At 52.3% G+C, this 21,218-nt stretch overlaps 1 protein-coding gene across 2 annotated transcripts in view; it reads right to left on the bottom strand.

Moving 5' to 3' along the window:
- SHB (SH2 domain containing adaptor protein B) overlaps positions 1–21,218 on the bottom strand; it is a 137,703-nt gene that overhangs the window by 68,179 nt on the left and 48,306 nt on the right. The gene's annotated exons all lie outside the window — the stretch shown is intronic.

Raw genomic sequence — 21,218 nt, 5'->3', positions numbered from 1 at the left:
GTGTGTGTGTGTGTGTGTGTGTGTGTGTGTGTGTACTTATAGGTACAAACACATATATGTACACAGACACGCAAAGTCACACGCACACACACTGGGTCCTCTAGAAGCCTAGTTAACGCCTGAGTCCCTCAGAGCCTCTACCCCACCCTGGTCAGTAGATTTTCTCTGCAGAGGTGGAGTGGGGATGGGGTACAGGGGTTGGAAGCATTTCTTATTGAGTGTATATATGTGAGCATCTCAACTAGAAGTCAGGGGCAGATGGGGTGACAGGAACAGACTCTAATAAAATGACAAGCGGAAGCCCACGTTAAAAGCACGTTCTCGGGGCCTGCTGAAAAGTCTTCCTCTTCCTTTTTCCTGGAATGAGATGAGGCTGGCACTTGCCTTTTGGATTAAGTCTTGTGACCCAGTGAATGAGAACTAGGGGGAGGGCAGGGTGGGAAAGGAAGCCTATTTGAGTGTGGATTAAATTAGATAGAAAAGGAAATTGCAGAAAGAAAAACGAACCAGGCTAAAAATAAGGCAGCTCCAACAATACTGCTAGACAGAAAATATAACCCCAGCTAGGCAGGGAAACCGAAGTGGTACAAAACAAAAATTATAAAGTTCCCACCTAAAAATAACTGGAGTACTAACATGAACTCACCATTGAGAAATATGGAATTTCGATATGCGCCTGAGATTGCAGTCTCACTTGGTAGGGAGGGGCTGCCCGCAGTCTGGAATTTAAAGTTCTCTTCCAATTATGAAGCTAGCACTAGAGGACTGTGATCAGCCCTGAAAGCATTCTGATCTGTCAGCTCCAAGACCTACAGAAAACTCCGAATAGGATGGCACGTCTGAAGCTAAGACCCAGGAGCCATGGGCAACTCAGGCTGGGGTCAGGAGCCTGCCCCGAGCTCACCACCAGCAGGCCCTGGGCATGCCCCTCCCTGAAGCTTCCCCATCTGCAAAGTGACCAAATGTCTGGTGGCTGTTGACCTCAGTTGTTTATTTATTTACTCAATCACCCCCTTTTCATATTGTTCCTTCATTTTTCACATTTTAAAAAGGACTGTAACCCAGGAGAACAGGAAAGGGTCCACGAGATCTGGATTTGACTCAACCGGCCACTTCCAAGCTGGTGACTCCAGCGAGCCTTCCAAACTCTGGGAGTCTCCAGGCTCCACAGCCAAATGACGGCACTAGAGCTCCGTGAGTAACAAATGAGGAGTGAGTGCTGTGCACGCGAATATATTGCCTTCTGCCCCACCCCTCACTGGAGTCTGTTTCAGACCTTGACCATCTTGGAATAAATGCAAACATAATTCAAATGATTAACCTCCATCTTCCCCTGATAATAGGCTGCTTCAATCCCAGGTACAGGATATGTTGGCAACTCCACACAATGGTACGCACACTTTGGAACCGGACTCAGGAGACAGGTTTGAGCTCTGGCCCTGCCATGTACCAGCTCACGCCCTGTGGGGAGCACCCCGCCCCAGCAGAGCCTCAGCACTGTCTGCCATGGAGTGGGGAGAATATACTAATGGGAACTTCACTGGGCTGTTATAAAGTAAAACCAGACAAAGGGTATAAAAGAGCCTTGTAAACCATGAAACCCTATGCAGATGTTAGAGATTAGGGCGGTGTATACATGCGTGTGCACAGATAGAGACAAAACCTTATTTCTAGCTGACATCTGGTAGGAATGACTCGCCATTCAATCAGTTTATGTCCACAAGGAGAAGACATCTCGTTTCATTTTTCTTTCATAGTATCAGTCATGTACGGTGCCTCTCACGGATGCTGAACAAACAGAATCAACATCTAGCTCCCTAGTCAATATTTTCAATATTCATCCCCAAAAGGAAGGGACCCTACCATGTGTGACAAGGTTCGGAGAAGGCATGATCTGATTCCAGGCTTCAGAAACATGACACCTATTTTGTATGACACCTACCACTGAACAATTTATAGAAATACTCTGGGAAAAGGAGTGCCTTTTTGTTATATATGAACCCCCTAATAACTGGAACCGAAGCTCTTCCTGAGCGTTTCATTAAGTACATCATCTGCTCACGTTTGGCACTTTTCCATGAGCTGGGAACCTACAAAAACTGATGTGGTGTGACAGCTGAGCCGGTGCTGCCAGACAAGCTTCCTCACTCGGAAACGGGCTGGGGGGCAGCGAGAGGAAAAGGGGGGGGGCGGCAGCTGTCATGTTACAGCTGCCACCACGCAGACATGCACTTCAGATTTCACTCACGTCGCTCCCCCCACCCCCGACAGAGGCACCAGCCACAGGCTACATGACTGGGGGTGGGGTGCGGGTGGGGCTCCACGTTCATCCTGGTGAGACAAAGAAGCCCAGCCTCCCCGGGGAGGTCCCACCCTCCCAGGGAATCTCTCAACTCTCCTTTAATGCAAGTTTTCCCCTGGCGTTTAAACCTGTTGCCCTGGGCCTGGTATCGCCACCTCCTGCCTCCGCTGACTTGGAGAAGGCTCTGTTGCTCCACTGTCCATGTCTTACATCCAACTCACAGGGGCTGGCTACTGAGTCCTTCAGCCGCCCCTGACCACTGGCTGCAGGTCTGTAAAAATGTTCCTCCACAAGTGGCGGTCACAGAGTACGCCAAGCCTGAGAGAGGACAGGACCTCAGGGGTCCTGCTGAGCACCTGTCACCAAAGCCCATTAAAATCTCATTTATCCTCCACTTGGAGGAAGCCTCCCTCTGCGGGCGGAGCTTGCTTTCCTCGCTGACGACGTGCATGGATAGAGGGAATAATGGGGGGGGGGCAGGGGCAGCAGAGAAAAGAGGTGCTCAAAATGAGGAGGAGAACAAATGTATGGAGAAAAGCCACCAGCACCTGCAGGGACCCTAGTTACACACCTAAAGGAAGCGGGCTAATTCCCGTCATTCTCGTCTGCTCTGTGGAGAGGGTCGTGGTCACTAGGACCCCCCAACTACATGCACTCCCTTACATCTGCCAGAAGGAATGGCTTCAGATCCATTACTCTAAGAGCCAAATCATCATCTGAGGCAGATGTCTTTCAACATCCAATTGGCTCACATCCAATAATTCTATACAGCAGGTCAAATCATTCTGTTTCCTGGGGGTTTCATTTGCAACTAATTCCTCTTATAGGGTTTATCGGGAAGTTCCCGCTGTTTAAAGTGAGATGTGCTAAGGAGCTTTATGGAGCTTTACTCTATGTGGTAGACAACCTGAAATGGCTGTTTTGAAAAATGCCCAAGCTGGAATGACCGCAGCAATGGCCTTTCCTTTCAGCTTCTTTCAACACCCAAAGACCTTCAAGGCCAAGCTTAGATCTCACCTTCCTCAGGTGCTGTCCCTAACTACCTTGGGAAGGCATTTTGTCCCTCTGCTGCTGACTCTCCCAAAGATTACCTGTTCCATTCATCCATCAGTTAATCACCAAAGCGTCAAGACATTTCTTCCAGTGCTGGCTTAAACTGCCATGTGACTGTGTCCTCAACTTCTTATCCTGGGCTAATTTTCCAACTTGACCTAGGTTTTTGACAACTCAGGCTCCATGGGATCAGTCTGTGTGCCCAAGTGGCCCAGTGCCCACCTGGTACCCGCAGATTCTCAATGAGCTCAATGATTTGATTCAGGGAAAAGATAAATTGATGGATGAGAAGCGGGGAGGGGGCAGGTTATTATTCAGTAACTGCCAACAGTCCTTGGGGGTAAAGCCCAAACTCCTTCCAAGGGATTAGAAAGCGCTCCATGAACTCGCCTTCACACACCCCACCAGAGCCACTCCAGGGCGGCTCTCTTTACTTCTCAGGGTGGCACAGGCTGTTTGGTTTATACCCCCTGCAAGACCACCCCACCCCTCTCCCCCAGACAGCACCCCAGTGAGCTTCCGCAGAACCCTGCTCAGCATCTATGAAGCCACTGGAGGGTTCCCAGACTATCACACTGGTCCGCCTCTTCTGAAGCCGCTAGTCTTTCAAGACTTGAGTCAAGTTTCAGCTCCAGGAAAGCCGTCCCTGCCTCCTCTTCTTTGGAGCCCCCATGATCACGTCATCTCTGTGGGGACCTCCACCCCATGAAGTGAAGCCCGAGACACTTCAGTGCCTGACCTGGGTGCACAGCTGCCTCCCAAGGTCTCATGTACATCAGTGTCCTCGGTGCCTGACACAGGAACTGGCATGGGGGCCGCCAAGTGCCTGCTGAAAGGACAAAACCCTGCTGGAGGACTGCAGCTCCACCTCCAAGTCACCTGATCTTTGTGGCCGACGTGAGAGGCCCTGGGGGTTACGTCTGACTCTACCTCCTCTCACCTGTCTGAGGCCTGTCGCCCCTCAGCCCATGCTCAGAGTCCTGCGCCCTTCACAGAGAGATGGAGGCTGAGGCATCACTGCTCCTTTACCCCAAGGCTGGCGGTCAGTCTGTCCAAAGTGGGACTTCTCACTGTGTGACAAGGGCAAGTGGGAGAAAGGACAACAGGGCCTTGGGGATGTGAGGTCACAGAGGAGACCCTGCTGAGGGACAGAGAGCCCTGTAACGGGGTGGAGATGAACATGAGCCATGTTTCCTCCTGGCTTGTGGTACCCACTGAGCACAACAGACCGGCAGGAGGCAGGAAAGCCCTGTGACAGGCATCACTGCATTTCACTGGGGCAGAGCTTCTGTCCTTTGTAAAGCAACACGCTGCTCACCTACCTTCTTGGAAAGGGAAACTTGATGGGGATTTATAGCATTCCCTTTGCTCTGAGATCTCAGAGTTACGATTCCAAGGCACAAGGAACAGCACCCGGCAGTTCAGAGGAGGGTTCGGGTCAGACCAGACAGTTACCTGCTGGCCTGGGCTTCCTCGACAGAAATGGTTCCATAAACTGTAAATCTCCCAGCATGGCAGACGCCCCAGAGGCTCACAATATTTCCCTGCAGAGCCAGACAAATGGTCTCTGCATTGCCTGCTTTCAAATTTGGGAGACCGTGTGCTCCGGCAGCCTTAAAGTCAGTCCCTCAGGCCCTGCCCAGGCTGCTGGAGGAGAAAGAGGCTCATTCAGGACTCAAAGCAAGAATAAGAGAGAGGGGAAGAGACCTGCGAGACCAAGGAGCTTGGGGAAGGCTCCTCGAAGGAGGAGAGGAGGAGGTGACAGTGAGAACTGATGCAAAAGAGCACGGAGGTGTTAGAGGCAGAGCAGGGAGGAGTGCAAGGCGTTGCCTGGGGTCCTCTGAAGGGGATGCAGGGGGGAAGTGTGGCTTGAGGAAGGCCTGGAAAGTCTGGTCTTGGAACTTGAGCAGCGGAATAACATGATTGGACATCCGGAAAATCATCTGGTGACAGTGAAAGGGAGGGATCTGGGAAGGGTGAATGGGGGATCGACATGTGGGCCCGCCCTAGGTCTTTGAAATTCTCCTACCCGGTGTCCTTCCCCTCTCTGAGAGCTCCCCTGCAAAGCACACTGTGCTGTGGATACGCAGTACCAGGAACTCAAATAACCTCTTTACTCAGATGATACCCATGCAAAATGACAGCCCTTTAAAACACATTAAAAAACATTTTCCTAAAAGTAGGTACTGTGAAAAATTAGGCTCCATTTGGAAGCAGGCTTCTGTGGAAAGATATCCCTCAGAGAATCAAGTGTGACTTTAGCTCACAAACAGGTTTCCAGGGTGCTGAGTGGAAGCTGCAGATACCAAGTGTCACGTGCTGTGTGGAGCTCTGCACAACAGTCACAAGTCAGTGACAGAGGCCCCTGAAACCTCAGCCAAACCTGACGGCGAGCATGCTTTCTGTTTGTGAGAGCTCATGTCCCTGAGCCAAGTAGAACCTCCGTGCTTCCAGTGTGCCTAACTGCTACTACAGCAAAGTAGGTTAGCACTGAAGTCACCACAGGTCAGGCTGATGCCTTCACTTTGGAGATGGGGACACTGAGGCCCCAGAGGAACAGGCCTTGCCCATACTCACACCAGGGGTCAGTGGAGCTGGGTTGAGCTCCCGAGTCCTTTAGCTTATGATTCTTCCCCCCAACCACATCACACCCTCCACCCCAGCCCTGCTCTGCTTGACCATTCAAAGATTTACATGACTGTTGCTGTAAGATCACAGCTCAGTGAAGCTAAGGAGAGGAGCTCGCAAGGCTGAGCCCTCACACTGTCCACTTCCAGAGTGCGGGTTTTCACTCCTCTCTGCAGCCCCAGGTGCTCAGGACTTGTGTGAGGAATGACAAGGAGACACCAGCATGGAGGTCCACCCCGCTGCAATGGAGGCAGAAAGAGAATGAGGCAAGAAGTCAGGGAGAATGCTGCTGCTGGCAGACCAGACTAGACCAGAGGGCCAGGAACTGAAGGAGACCCCTGGCTAAAGCAGGCCTTCTCAAACCACGGGACCATCTGTCTCAGTATCAAGGAGCCAGGTATCAAAAAGTAGATTCGGGGCTCCAGTGAGTCTGTAAGGGGTGGGACCTAGGAATCTTCATTCTCGACCTCACCTCCCCATGTGACGATGGTACACACTGATGCTGGAAGCTCTGCACTCATGGGTCGTCAGGGCAGCTTGCCCTTCACCCTGACCCTGACAGTGGTGGGCAGGGTGCTGGTCTGACACTCCTTGCGCTTTTTGAGACCGGTGGGGTGAGGGGCCTCTTGGCCTTCCTGGAGAGCAGAGCACATGAGCAGGCATTCCACTAAGGCTCCCTGCACTGTGGGCCCCTGCCTTGGTGGGCCTGTTTCTATCTGCAAAGCAGGGCTAACTTGCACAGTCCCTCCGGGGACCCCGGCATGCTTTACCCTTCAAAGTCTCCAGGGCTGCCCTCCTTACAGCCCTGTAAGGGGCAAGGTGCTCTGGCCCTCAGGAGCTTGGGGTTGAGTGGCTTTACTCACCACATGTGAGCCCCAGAGTGAGTTGGGGGCAGAGGGCGCTCCCAAAATGAATCACAAAATCAACTGCCCTGCCAGTAGAGAAGCCTGGCTTTCAGTCAGGGTGCTAGCCTCCAGTCCTGGTTTCCTGTGTGACTTCAGGAAAGTCTCTTAACCTCTCTGAGCCTTCATCTCCTCACCAATATAAAGGGGATATCTACTGCCCTGAAGTGGTGTGAGAATCAAAGGAGCGTGGATGTGCTCGGTATGTCAACATAAACACAAGCGTCATTGCTACGGGTATTGTTACTGGTTATGGTATTTTGCTCTCCTTTGGAAGCGGGCTGAGTATAAGAAAAGGTTTGTTTGTTTTTTTTATTCCAGTTTTAGAGATCAAGAGGTAAATGGGCACTATTTTTCAGCAGCAGGCAAGAAAGCACTTGCATAGCTTATACCTGCTCACACATTTCTCCTGGAAAAGAAGCCAGGGTCCTTGGTAGGAATCTCTGAATGGTCCTTTCATAATTTTGATGGCTCAAGTAATCATGTGTGTTTATGTCAGTACTTATAGAGACAGAACCACCCTTGTCAGGAGAGGAGATAATCGTCAAGCACGTCTCCCTGGCAGAGGCACTGTGTGTAATTAAAGACGATAATTATAGCTCCACGTCTAGTGTCAAACCCAGGGCTCTTTCTAGATGTGAACGACTGCACCTTTCTTGCCCTGTGTGCAAAACGCACAAAGCCCTTTGTGGATGGGGAGAGCCAGGCAGCTCTGTCCTGCAGCTAAGGGCGGCTTCTGTGCGCCAAGCCCTTTGGAGGTTTGACCTGGATGCCTTATCCAGGAGAGCTGGGTCAGACACTCCCTGAGCTGGTCCTCTTCAGCCTTGCCTGCTGCAGGATGAGACCAGATGCCCGGGACACTGGGGCAACAGGCAGCGAGCTCCAGACAGCGGGAAGGAGGGCCAGCTGGCTCGAGGGGGTTAAGGTTGGTTCCCCTGGAAGCCGCGCGCTCACTGGCACACAGGGCTCCTGTTTCCCAGCGTCCACCAAGGAACCAGAACATTGACTCAAGCACTCAGCAGTTCACCTACATGTGCCTTCTGAGGCCTCTGTAGATAAGCGGTCCTGTAAGACCTGGAGGGCTCCCATGACTGTCTTTATCCCCTGGGACCCCTTCCCACAGGACCTGGCTCCAGGGCACAGGCTCTGGGTAATGGAAGAAAGGGGCAGGAGACAGGGGCTGATGTGATACAGTGAAATGAGCACTGGGCTTGGAGTCCTGAGACCTAAGCTCAGCCTCGGCACTGCTTGCTGGGTGACCCTGGGCAGGCTGCCTCCATTCTCTAGTGTTCAGTTTATCTTAAAAATAGAATAACAGGGCTGCCTCCAGCTTGTTCTGAGGATGAAAAGTGATCATGTCTATCTAAGAAAGTGCTCTGTAGTCAGTAAAAGGAGAAGTAAATATAAACTGTTATGACAATAACCCCATATATATAACTGATAGCCAAGGTCCTGGGGAAAAAAAACTAGAGAAAGGCCAACTAATCTAACAATATTAATTAGAAATTTCCACAGACCCACAGATTTCCTGAAACAAAGACGCTTTCCTCAGTCTCTCAAGCCCCCGCGAGGGGAAAAAGCATCACTCCCTGTAGACAGGGCCCTGGAGGCAGAGCCATGGACACCGCAGGTGGGCTCCAGCAGGGAGGGAAGGCGGGGCTGCTTCATTCTCCCCCCCACCCCCTACCCAGTGACTAGACACAGGTGACAACTCCCAAGGGCGCTAACCACTGCAAAGCCCCAGGGGTGCCTGAGGGAGAGAAGAGGTGTTGTTTATAGGTCATGAACTCCCCAGAAACAAGGGGACACTGGCTGCAGGAGGCCTTGCTTGCCAACCATCACTGAGCCACATGTGACGACTGGAAAGAGCCCTGGGCCAGGACTTCAGCTTGTCACCACTCACTGGGCAGCCCACGCCCATTCTATAAAACAATGTGGTAACCAGACAGCTCCCCAGTCTAGCATGGCTCCAAAATCCCTACTGTAAGATTTCCGGCGAGGGGAAAGGTTTTAACACCCAAGTTCAAGCTTTTCAAACAGCACCACACACAGTTCAGGTCCAAGTCAGCAGCACTGGTTCCGCTAACTCCAGGACTTGGCATCAGGTCTGTCACAGAGTCTGTGAGGTCTGCGGGCTTAATGGAACCAAAGGCCATTGCACCTGGGTCCCAGCCGAGAGACTCCACCCTTCTGTTCGGGAGCCCGGCGTGGGGTTAGAGCCCCAAAAGGCAGCCCAGAGCTTTTTATGAGCACTGGGAGCATCGGGAATTTACATCAAATCTTGGTCCTGCCGAAAATGAGTTTCAAGTCTAGGGGGTAAACAGGCTGAGTATATTAATAACAAATGAACCCTTCCTCCCTATTTCTGGGTGTAAATTATGAAAATAATGAAAACATCACCTAGTTTCCTCAGAGGCTCAATCTGACAAGGCTCGTTTGCGTGGCTGCCTGGGCTGAACCAGGGGTGGGGGGGTGGGGAGGCTGAGGGAGCCGAGGCCCCAAGTGTGGGTTCTTTTCAGTCCTAAGGCCGCCTCAACTTGGGATCTGTGGGGCCAATCCTCCAGCTCCTCCTCCCAGGCCTACCCTTAGAGCTCGGGGCTGGGCCACACCCTGAATGCCTAGGTTCCCACCCAAGCCGAGCAGACCACGCCCCTCCCCCCACAGCCCCCAGTAAGTGCTTCTATGCCCACACCTGATATACCTGGTGGACCATTACAGTCACATGGTTGCCTCTCACTACAATGGCCCTCCAGGAGATAGGTCCAGGTGGACTCCACCTCCCAGCACAGCAGGGGATCAACAGATGCTGGGAACCTGGGGTGGGGCGGCCCCTCCTCCATCTTACCCAGTTCCAGCACTGTCCCATCCCCACCCCCAGTGGCAGCTGGGCTCTGGATTAACTCTTTCCTTAGCAAAGATTCTCAGCAGAAGCAGCTCTGAACAAGGGAATGCAAATAACAGAAACAGGAAATAAAGCCCTAGAAAAGGGCAAGGAAAGTGTGTGGGGGTTTGGGGTGGGGTGGGGCTGGGTTCTGAAGTTGTTGCTAGGATGGCTCCTCCCCCACTTCAGGCTTTTGCTTTTTGTTACTGGAGAGGGCAGAAGCTGTCCCCAATGGATGCTGGATGGATGTCCGACTCCACGGCTACCAGTCCCCTTGCCGCCATCCTCAGACCTATCAGCCCAGGACCTTCCCCCTGCCCCTCTGACACCGGATGTTCTCCTGCTTGGCCTTTAGAACACAGCTCCCAGGACATGAGAAATTCTCCCTGAGTCCCCAGGCAGTTGCTTGAGTCTCTCTCTACTGCTTTCTCACTAGTAAAATGGAGACAATCCCATGCACTGCCTCCCTGGGCTTCGAGAGGCTGAGGAGGGGAGCTCTGAGGGCAGGGCTCCTGGCTGAATGCTACCTGGTACAGTTCTGATTTGAAGAACTGCCGAGTAGGGAAAGAAGCAGATCAGTGAGGTCAGACATGTGCAGAAGGGCTTCAAGGGAAGGCGGCCCCGAGCCGGCTGAACCAGACTGGGTTTAGATGGGAAAGGCCCACTGTGAACAAAGGTACCAAGATGGAATGGAGAGAGGAAAACTCAAAGGGAGACAAACTCCCTCTCCACCTCACTCTGTGCCAGGATTGTGCTGGCAAACTGGGGAGAGGGGATTGGAAAGATCACGTGGAGAGAATGGAAGGCTTGTTTGTCATGTGAGGAAGATGAGGACTCAGACACCAGCTAGAAGGTGAGCGGGTGGGGAAGGTGGCAACACCAGGAGCCAAGGGCGGGTGATGAGGACAGCACAAAGATTTGAAAGGACCCCAATCTGGTGATGAGATGCTGCAGAGGGTGGCTTCCCGGAGGGCTCTGTGCTTGGGGCTTGGGGACATGAGTATACGTGCCAGTCCCCAGGAGGCCAAGCAATGGAAGTGAACCTGTAGAAGCACACGCCAGCGGGCAAGAGCCAGGATCAGAGAGCGTTTCATTCTTGGGGAAGAGCTTACTGATCACCTGCACGACACTTCATCCAAACAAGCAAGTTCTGACATTCTTCACTATGAAGTTCTGGGCCAATATCTCAACTACTAGGCACCGACAGTCTGGGGACAAGAGTTCCTAGCCCTGTGGTCCCTGCCTGCCAGGGGCTCCCAGTGCAGCAGATAAATTAGGATGTAGCAAGGTAAGTGCTGTATCAGCATAATCGTACAAAGAGGGATTGTGGCAGCCTGAATGGGGAGGACCAACAAGGAAGCTCGGGACCAGGAGATGACTCTCTTCCAGTGCATCATTTTTTAGGTTGCCAAGTACAATTACAAGCTTGCGTTCTGGAAGGGAGAGAGAAGTGGCATTTTATTTATTTATACTCACGCTGCCTGTTTTGAAAAAGGACCAGAAGAGGCAGTGTACCACATCAAACCACACGGGCCAAGTCAGCCAAAAGAGGGCTTAACAGCAGGACTGAACTTGAGGCACCTGCCAAATTACCCCATAGGTGGAAAGACTTTGCATCAAAAAATTGCAAACCTGTTGTTACTCAGCATCTCTCCCTTGCACAGCCAGACAGAGACCTAGCAGAGAAGGGTGGGTAGGTGGGTGGGCACAGAATGGGGCACAGTTCGGGTCAGCCTCCATGACTCAGCTTTCTCATTTGCAAAATGGCAATGATCCCTCTGCTTCCTCCCACAGCCTTAGGGATATTCCCAGCATCATCTATAACAAGAGCCTTTTAAATACAGCCCTCTGTCATCGTTATAAACTTCCAGAAAGCCAGCCGGAGCCCTTGTTAGAGGAGGGTACTAATTAATTAGTCAAATAATAGGGTGTGGGGCAAAGCACTGAATTTCCTTCTTCAGGTTTCTGGAGGAGCAGAACTGTGGTTGGCTGTGTCCTTGGACAGCCTTGCAAACCAGCTCCTCTCCCCAGGATGGCCCCCAGGGCACTGGAGCACCTGGACCCTCCTCTGACCCATATACACAAATGCAAAGTTGCCAACATTTGAACCCATCAACTCCTCCCCCAAGAACCTTCCTTCTCCTTTTTAGATAGGGCAGACCCCATCAGGTACCTGACATGTTCATCCTTCCATTCACCAGGATCCTAGCTTCCCCCTCTCTTACCGATTGCAACCCACGGCTGGCCATGTCTTCTACCCCACCCATCCACTCCTGCCTGCAGCACCCCACAGCCACAGCCCTGGCTCCAGCCTCAGCCCCCTGGCCTAGATGACTGTCGGAGCCACAGAGCCACAGAACCAGTCTCCCTGCCTCTTGCTTCTCTCTTTGTTCTAATCCATCCTACACACCAAGGCAGGCACAATTTCCTAAACAACTTCCTAACCATGTCACGCCGCGGCTCAGGAATGGGTGCTGCTGCCCCACACACAGGGTGCTGCTAGGTGGGTGAAGGATGCCAGGAGCTTTGCTGCCAACCGATCTGAGTCAATTTCTGGATAGACATTTCCATCAGTTTTTGTGCCTTCAGATCTTTTCATGTCTTTCTGGGATTCTGAAAGGCAAGAGGCAGGGATCCCAGGAAGGTGAGCTCCTCTATTTCTATTTCTATTTCCCTTCCCTCCTTCCCGCCTTCCCTCCTTCCCGCCTTCCGTCCTTCCTTCCTTTGGCAGAATGCCATTTCTTGCACAGTTGCCAGGAAAGAGAAGGAGTTACGGGCCGGGCCGTGTTCCTGGGGGTCTGGGACCTTGCTGCCAAGTGCTCAGCAGGATATCCCAATCACACCTACGGGGCTGGGCGCCAGCAGAGAGAGCAGTGCTTGCTGCTCTGGGGAAATCCATGACAACCCCCAAAGTCTGTGCTCTTGCAAGGTGGCCAAGAAGAAAGGGGACTGCGGAAGCCAGCCACTGGGCCAAAGCTGTGCCCCTCATAGCCTGAAGACAGCACTGGGGTCTTACTACCTCCTGAAGGTGACCAGGGCCATGGGGACAAGTCTCCCCTCTGCTCTTGACTTTGAGAAAGCCCCTAGCTTCCAGGCCTCCGTAACCCAGAGCTGCAGTGACCGGAGGCTGCAGTGTCTGGGATATAGGCCTCCTTGGACCAGAGTTCCCAGGACTGAGTTTATGGGAATCGTGGTCATGTAACACGTCCCCCTTGATCCTGCACCCAGAGTGTAAGCTTCACGAGAACAGGGGCTTTGTTTTGTTCCCTGCTCAACCCCCAGAGCACAGAACAGGACATAGCAGGCAGTCGCAAACCCCCATCCAGTGAACAAACGCATCACACTTTGTTCCCTGAATATTGCCCTGTGACTTCAGGCAAGTGGGCCTTGGCAAAATGGGAAAATTGTTTACAGTGAGTACTTGTTTCCTGGTGAATCTTTGCTGGGCCCAAAGAAGACATGAAGATGGGCAAGACCCGGTGGTCCCTTCCTCAAGGAGCTCTCAGCCAGGGAAGGAAAGGCAACACGCAGCACAACCAGATGCCCCATGCAGTCCACCAGGTGGAGACAGAACTGGTTTCCAAGACTGATGGAGCAAGGCACCAAGGTCTCCTGCGCGACTCCCACCCAGAGGCCAAGCCTGCAACTTCCCCACCTCCACTCATTTAGCAAATGGCTAAACTAGAACTTTTCAGATCTGGCAATCTTCCGAGGAGGAAGGGATATCTGTGAGCTACCGAGGGGGCCCCAGCACACCTATCCACCAGTCCTGGGTATCTGGAATTAATCAATATGCTCATGCATTCAACAACTATTTACTGAGCACCTACTTTGTGCCATGTACTGTTTTAGGTACTGAAGTTCCAGCAGGGAAGACACCTCTGCCCTGTCAAGCCCACATCTTAGTGGCAGACAGACTATAAACAAGATAAAGTTTAAGTAAAATATACAGTGTGCTAAATAGCAAGCAGTGTTAAGGAACAAAGTCAAGCAGAGAAGGGGGAGGATGTGTTTGGGATGGGCTGAAATTGAAGATGCGCGGCCAGGGAAGGCCTTGCTGAGAGGGCCATTTTGAGTTAAGACCTCAAGTGTGGCTTTGCTCAAAGCCACCCTCTGTGTGCAGCCCACACTGGCCAGCAGGAGGCTGTACCACCCCTTCCTTCTGTTCTCTCTCCAGCGTCACTCTTCTTGGCCTGTTTTATACTGCAGACATCAGCGCTTGTTGGGTCCTTGTCAACCTCCCCCTGTGACCGGGGGAACCTGGGACAGGAGCTGGATGTTGGGCACACAGGAAGTATGCCATCGATGACTATCCCTCTTTCTGTGGCCTAGTCCAGTTCTGTTGCAACTTTCCTGAAAAGCTAAACAAGCCCAGTGTCAAGGGTCCGTGGGGTGAGAGAACAGGAAGTGACTGCCAGCTTCTGGCTCCTGGTCACCATGGAAACCCAGGCTTCACGCTCTCCTCCCCACCTGCTTCCCTCCCCACCTCGCTTCCCTGGGCCTGGAGCTCAGCAGGTAAGCAGCACTAGACTGGGTGTGTGAGCCATGCTATTTCTCAAGATCAGGAAAGTCATCGGGTGACTAATATAAAATCTATTTACATTTGATTATCTTCTTCCTGTCCGGTAGGCAAGTCATTCCGGTAAATGATGGACTAGCCAGGGAACTCTGCACAGTCCATGACCAAGCCTTCTTTCTTTCTGCCAGGAAGGTGTAAGGGCAGGTTTCAAAACAAGGCTGAGGAGCCCTAGGTTAGCAGTCAGGAGATTCGCTCTGCAGCTTGCTGCTGGGTAACCTTGGCCAGCGTATGCTTGGCCTCTCTGGGCCTCAAGCACAAAGATGCTGGGTGGAAAGGACTGCTCTTCAAGGGCAGTTCCATCCCCCAGCCAGGGGGAGCTTGACCACCAGGACAGGCTGAAGCCTGGGGTGACTTGGGGAGACAGACCAGGAAGGAGCATGGGGCCTGCAGAGGGTGAGAGGCAGCCTGGCTGAAGGGGACTGAAGGATTATGGGGATGGTTCGGGGAGCAGAGCTGCAGAGAGGAGGCTGGAAAAGGAAGAGACAAGTACACGGACATTCTGGGAGCAGAGTCCACAGGCACTGTGGAGCTGGGAAGGGCCTGGACTCAGGGGCCCAGACAGAAAGGGCCTTTACTTTCCGAGGTACCAGGACAGGAGACCAGCATAGCCTCGAACCAGGGGGCAGGGATGATGGTGAACGCAAGAGGAAGGTGAAAATCTCAGGTAGGGTGGCCAGAGATGGCCTCTCTGACACCCAATCAGGACTCAGAGACCGCCCCCTTCTCTGAGAAGCATTTGCTGGTCTTCAGGGGCTTTAATCCAGAATTCAGGAACAGCAGCAGGTCCAGAAGGGCCTCTGGAGCCTGTCTACCCAGAAGGGTGCAAACCTTCAGCTCCCAGCCCTATCTGTCCTGATGAAGAGGGGGCAGCATACATGTTCCTGGGAGAGTGCCAGGACCAGTTCTTCCTCACAACCTGGCAAGACCTAGGCTGGTGCCACGTGGAGGCTGGGGGAGGGGGAGGGCACACGAAGTGTGGTCCTGACCAGGGCAGCTGGAGAAGTCCAGTGTGACCATAGAAGCACGGAACCTAAGGGTTTATAAAGACCTTCATGGCGCCCAGGGAAGAAGGCAAAATCTGATTTTTTGAATGAGGGAACTGAGGCCCAGAGAGGGAAAGTAACCTGCCTCAGGACACACAGCAGACCAGGGCAGAGCCAGAGCAAGAACCCACATTTCCTGCCCCCTTCCTCCTGAAATAGGCCAGAATTGGATCACAGAATTGGACTTGATCATGGTACACTCCACCACTCTCTCAGAAAGCCTGCTGCTGCTAGCTCGTGAGGGCGGACAAGAAGCTATACAAGGGTGCGCCACCCCCCACCACCACCACCTTTAAAATAAGTGATTGGTTTACCAGGACGTGCCTACTGGCTAGCACAAGGGGTTAAAAAGGGCAAAAGGCAAGTTGCGAGCAAGGAAAACAGCCACATCAGGACAGTGGGTTCTGTGTAAAATGGCTTTCTTTTAATTTCCTCTTATTATGCCATAAAGTCGATTTAATAATAAAAACATGCTAAGGACTTTTTAACATACAATAGCTTATAAAATAAAAAATTATGGGAAAATGCTTTCAATTAATGTGTCTGTGATTCACCCTGTGAGATGCCACTTTGAACAATTTTATAAGGGATGTTGGGGGTGGGGTCACATAAAAAGGGGGCCTAAGTAACTGTAAAATTCCCAGTTATTTCTGCAGACCTTCAGGGAGTACAGGACAGATGTGAGAGTGTTTTAGCTGCAAGCGAGTGCTCCAGAGGGCGCTGCTTTACCTGCTTTTGCCACTTAACATTTCTGAGTCTCAGTATTCCCAGCCTGCAAAATGGGGGTGACAGAAGTACCTACACCTCTCAGGCTCCTTGTGAGGATTGCATGAGCTAATCACGGAGAGTGCTCGCAGCAGTGCCTGGCACACAGAGAAGCCCTCTGCAGGAACTAACGACCGCCATCACCACCATCCCCGTCACCACAGCCACCTTGGGCACCTCTGAGAATTTCCGGGGCTGAAGGCCTGGGGAGAAAGGATCTCCAATGAGAATATTCTGTGTCTTTAGGCACACTAGGGCTTCATGACACCAACAGTCTTTAAAAGCTCTTGCCCCATGTGCTTTCCTAGCATCATCCTATCAAAAGCCTCCTCTCCCACAGAAAGGTCCCACACCTCCGTGTCTTTGCTCAAGTTCTTCCCTCTGCCTGGATTACCAGACCCAGCTCTCATCACCACCACCTGGATTGTCCAAACTGGAGGCCTCTGAGCTCCTGGAGATCCACCCGCATACTTCCATGCACCAACCACTGACCACCTGGGTCCGTGCCCGTTTCCCTGCTCCATGGATACTCCTGGGGGCAGTCACGGCATCTGCACAGGCCACACGGTCCAATCTCTAACACAGCAGGGTGCAGCCAAGGGCTCCAGGCCAAGGTGGCCAAGTGTACTGAAGAGGGCCTCAGGGCTACCTGCTCCACTGTCCTGTTGGTTTGGCCACCCATCTCTAGGTGGGCAGGGGCCCCCGTACACGAACTGGCCAGAGAATTCAACAGAACAAAATATCAAATGAAGGATCAACAGGCCCTCAGCCCCCAACAACAACAATCTCACGCACATGTTCTTCCACAAGAGACTCACGTCAGTGTTGTGTGCCCAACTCACAATGAGGACACTACAGCCTGCAAGAGGCTAAGCATCCTGCCCTACCCAGGCACCCACATTGGCCCGACTCACAGCCCAGCACCTTTCCCACCCATCAGCAGGTCTCTATGCATCTGAGGCCCCCATGCCTGGATCAAGAGGGAAAAAATGAGCTGCGAGGCAGGGCTTTGGAGGAAGGTGGCCTGACTCGACTGGCTCAGCAGGAGGCTTGGCCTGGAACATCAAATATATAGATACCGGGGCAGGAAGGAAACCCAGAAGTGCTCTGATTTCTTCCTCTTCAGTTTATACATGAGGAAACTGAGGCCCAGATGGCATGGAAAAGGCCAAGACCAGAATCTGACCTCGAAAGATGGGCCAAGTGAGATGAAAAGGGGAACTAGGACTGAACAGTTAGCACGAGCCAGGCTGGCACTGAGAAAGGAAGCGGCTGGCCCTAGGCAGATCCTTTCCTGTTTAGAGTTGCTCTCAGGTGCTCCCTTTGTGGGGCTGGTCTGAGGTGTCTAATGATGAGGCAGCACACAGTGAACCTTGACATCTTGGAGCCCAAGGTTGACACAGACCTCAGAGGTCACCTGAGTCAACCATCTACCTGAGACTTAGCTACCTTTATGTTTTGAGCCTCAGTTTCCCTGACTGTAAAGAGGAACGCTTGGGACTGGGTCACTAACTTCCCACCTGGGTTCCATAGAGCCCTCGGGTCTCAAGGAGGTAACTGCAGAGCTGCTGCTGGCGTGAAAGAGGCAATGGAGGCAGAAGGTGAGGCCCAGGCAATCCAGGGGCCATCTAGGTTGTGAGGTTCTGTGGAGAGCTGAGCCTCCATCATGGAGCCAGAACCTAATTCCTGTGGGTGACATGAAGGGGAGACTGTGGAGAGGGAAACTGAGGCATACAAAGGGGAGGGGAAACACGCATGCCTCTCCACATCCCCCATCCCAGCCACAGCCCATGCGGCTGGGCCAAGTTCTTCTCCATTCTCCCCCAAATCTCCCACCACATGCTGCATGGAGCCGAGGACCAGAACAAAACCTCATCAGTTAATCACAGGCATGTCGGCTGTGCTGGGAGTCTGAAAATCAAGCTGCAGTGCACTAGGGCTGGATGGGGCCTGGAGAGAATGTTCCGCACGGTGGTTAAAACAGGGCCTCAGCCGTCAGCCCCACAACTGACCGCCCAGTTGGGTTGCCTTGAGCTGGTTACTTAACCTCTATGTGCCTCAGTTTCCTCATCAGTATAATGGGCGCCTACATGTCAAAGGGTAGTGGTAAGGGGTCAGTGAGAATTCATATCTAGTGCTGTAAGCAAGTACAAGTGAACTTTGCAGCCGCCTCCACTGCTGTTGCTGTTTCTACTGACCCATCATTCCATAAATAGGTAAAAACAGGCACACAATGTGCTGCCCAAGGTCAAAAAGACAGTTTGCACCGACTGTCCACTCTGCTTTGCAGGGGGAAACTTTGCAGGGGTCATTCAGGTGAAAAGTGGCCATGCCAGATCTGCCTGACTCCAGCCTGGGCTCCTTCCTTCTGCATGGCACAGCAGATGCCTGCCCTGTTACTAGAAGCTTCATGCACACATACACGTACGTGTTACAGAATCCAAAAAAGGTCATCCTAAAAGGATGAACGTAACTTTTCCTGTGCCAGCCCCCTGCTCCACTGCCGTCACCAGCACCCACCTCTGTCCCCCCACCTCCTTCTCCTGTTAGCTCGGTGAGCTGCTTCCTGGAACATTTATGGCCCCAGCCCCCATCCCTGCCATCAGCTACTGGTGACGTTACACACAAAGAATTCCCAGTCAAAGGGAGCCGCAGCAAGGTCATTACATCCAGAAAACATTCTGTTTAATCACCTATTTCCTTAAAAACACAAAATGTGGGTAAATTTGGGCAGAGCCTCCAAGCTAGGAAAAAAGCCCACAGCAGCATATATAAGGATGCTTCTTTGGAAAGAGAACACATAGCGATCTTAACAGGCTCCTGGATGAACTCAAAACTGTCCTGCCTTGGACCTGGCCCCCATGGGTGTGCCCTATTAAAAAGCCAAAGTCCCACACGACTATTCTACCCAGCTACGTGGCTACTCAATGCTGAGGTCCATGGCAGCACCCAGGCAGGAGGAACCCAGCTCCATTCCAAAGATGCCAGGCAGCGGCGGGCCCTCCACCAAGGCTCCCAGCAGACGTCCCCTCGCCACCTCCCTTCAATTCAGCCCCTCACCCCCATGCTCTGTAGATGCAGGTCTGAGCCCCTCACTTCTACCTGTGTGACCCCAGGGAAGTGACCTGTCCTCAGTTTCCTTCACCTGTAAAATGAGACAACAACACCCTTTGCAGGGACATGGTGAAGCGTGTGTGTCAAAGGGCCCAGGACAGAGCCTGGGAGCCAGCCTCAGATGGCTCCTGCCGTTTCCTCGTGTCCCGGATACCCCAGCGTCAAACACAAACACTACACTTCCTTCAGTGCTCCACCCCAAAGGCCGCCCTGCCAAGCACTGACCACACTTGGCAGTCTGCCTCCAACTTACTATGTGTCCTTGAGCAAGTCCCTCACCTTCCCTAACTTCAGCTTCCCCATCTGTAAAATGGGGCTGTTGGGTTTGGATGACCTTGAAGATCCTTTGCTGTCCTGACATCTGAATGTGTCAGTGTCCCAAAGTCACTCCTGTAACCACTGCTCCTTTAAACCCGGGCTGATGCCTGGTGACTGCAAGGCTGGACGGAACTGCCAGCCCCCAGCGCTGCCAAAGCTAGTGTTTCACTCAGCCCGACGGAGGCGATGGTACACGGGAGGCGATGGGCGGTGACGGCCGGAGAGGATGTAACTGCAGTCCTGCGATGAAGACGCCACCAGATCGGGTTCCCTGAGTCACTGGAGAAGAGCAGGCTGCCCCTCCCTCAGGACCCCAGCCCCAAACACATGCTCAGCTCTCAGCCTGCTGCTGCCCCCAGAGGCTGCTTTGCCAGGAGAGATCAAGGAGATAGGAGTGCGTGTGAGCAGCGGCCCTCCGGAAGCTTGGCCTAAGTCTCTCTGGTCAACCATTCCTTGGCCCTTCGCTTCACAGGGTGGCCGGGTTTCTGGAGGCCATATTGATGGCCAGAAAATTGCTTTCCATGAACAGAAGGAGCACGAGGCAGAGTCCTGGAAGCAGGGCCTGAACTCGCACCCAGATCCTTCAGCAACTGTCCTACATGGTCTCCATAGCCCTACGGATTTATATTCCACAGGGGCCCAGCATACACTAAGTGCTCAGTAAATGTCGCTTCCTTTCCCTCAGTTTTTGCATTTCAGGAGGAATCAAGAAAAAGTGCTTAAAGGAAGGAACACCAAACAAACAAACAAAAATAAGAGGGCCACAGAAGGAGGCATCTGTATCCCAAAATCTGAGACCTAGAGGGTACCAATAGGCCTCAAAATGAGGGGCGCTCCCAGCCTGCTCATGCCACCCTCCTGAACTTCGGCACTTTGTACCCCTGTTCTTGCTCTTGCCTTGTGCAGGGCCAGAGGGGGCCAACCCACACAGGGCCTCTTCTACTTCTGGACCCCAGGAGGACCCATGTGGGGTTCTCCTGTGCTAGCACCTCCCCACCACCCTGCCCAAGGTCCAGATCTGTCCCCAGAGGGCTGGTAGCTGATAACTCTGATAGCTGATAACCATTCATTCTTTAAAGACGCTCCAGGCATTGTCCTGCGAAAAGAGGCTAAGGATAGCACACACCCAGACACATTCTTCTGAGCCCCATACAATTGCTTTGACAAGGTTCTGTCATCCTTAAGGGCCAACAGGAAAACAGCCACAGGGGGCCCGTCTCTGTGTTTCCATAAACAGGCCCGGTAGACCAGGGCTCTTTATGCTTATATGGGGCCAGTGATATAGTCTGCCCCTTCTACTAGGTAATGAAAGCCAGGTGACCCAGCCTACTAGGAGGCTCCAAGAATAGAAGAATAGAAGAATAGAATAGAATAGAGAAGAGGAGAGGAGAGAATAGAGAAGAGAATAGAACAGAATAGAGAATAGAATAGACTAGAGAATAGAATAGAATAGAATAGAGAAGAGAAGAGAATAGAAAATATAATAGAAAAGAATAGAATAGAAAATAGAATAGAGAGGAGAAGAGAGGATAGAATAGAATAGAATAGAATAAAATAGAATAGAAAATAGAATAGAATAGAACAGAATTAGAATAGAACAGAACAGAATTAGAATTAGAATAGAATTAGAACA

Source organism: Hipposideros armiger, unplaced genomic scaffold (genome assembly GCF_001890085.2).
Source record: "Hipposideros armiger isolate ML-2016 unplaced genomic scaffold, ASM189008v1 scaffold_133, whole genome shotgun sequence".
Classification (NCBI taxonomy): domain Eukaryota; kingdom Metazoa; phylum Chordata; class Mammalia; order Chiroptera; family Hipposideridae; genus Hipposideros; species Hipposideros armiger.
Note: the sequence above shows the minus strand (reverse complement) of the source record. Positions and strands in the feature narration are given on the sequence as shown.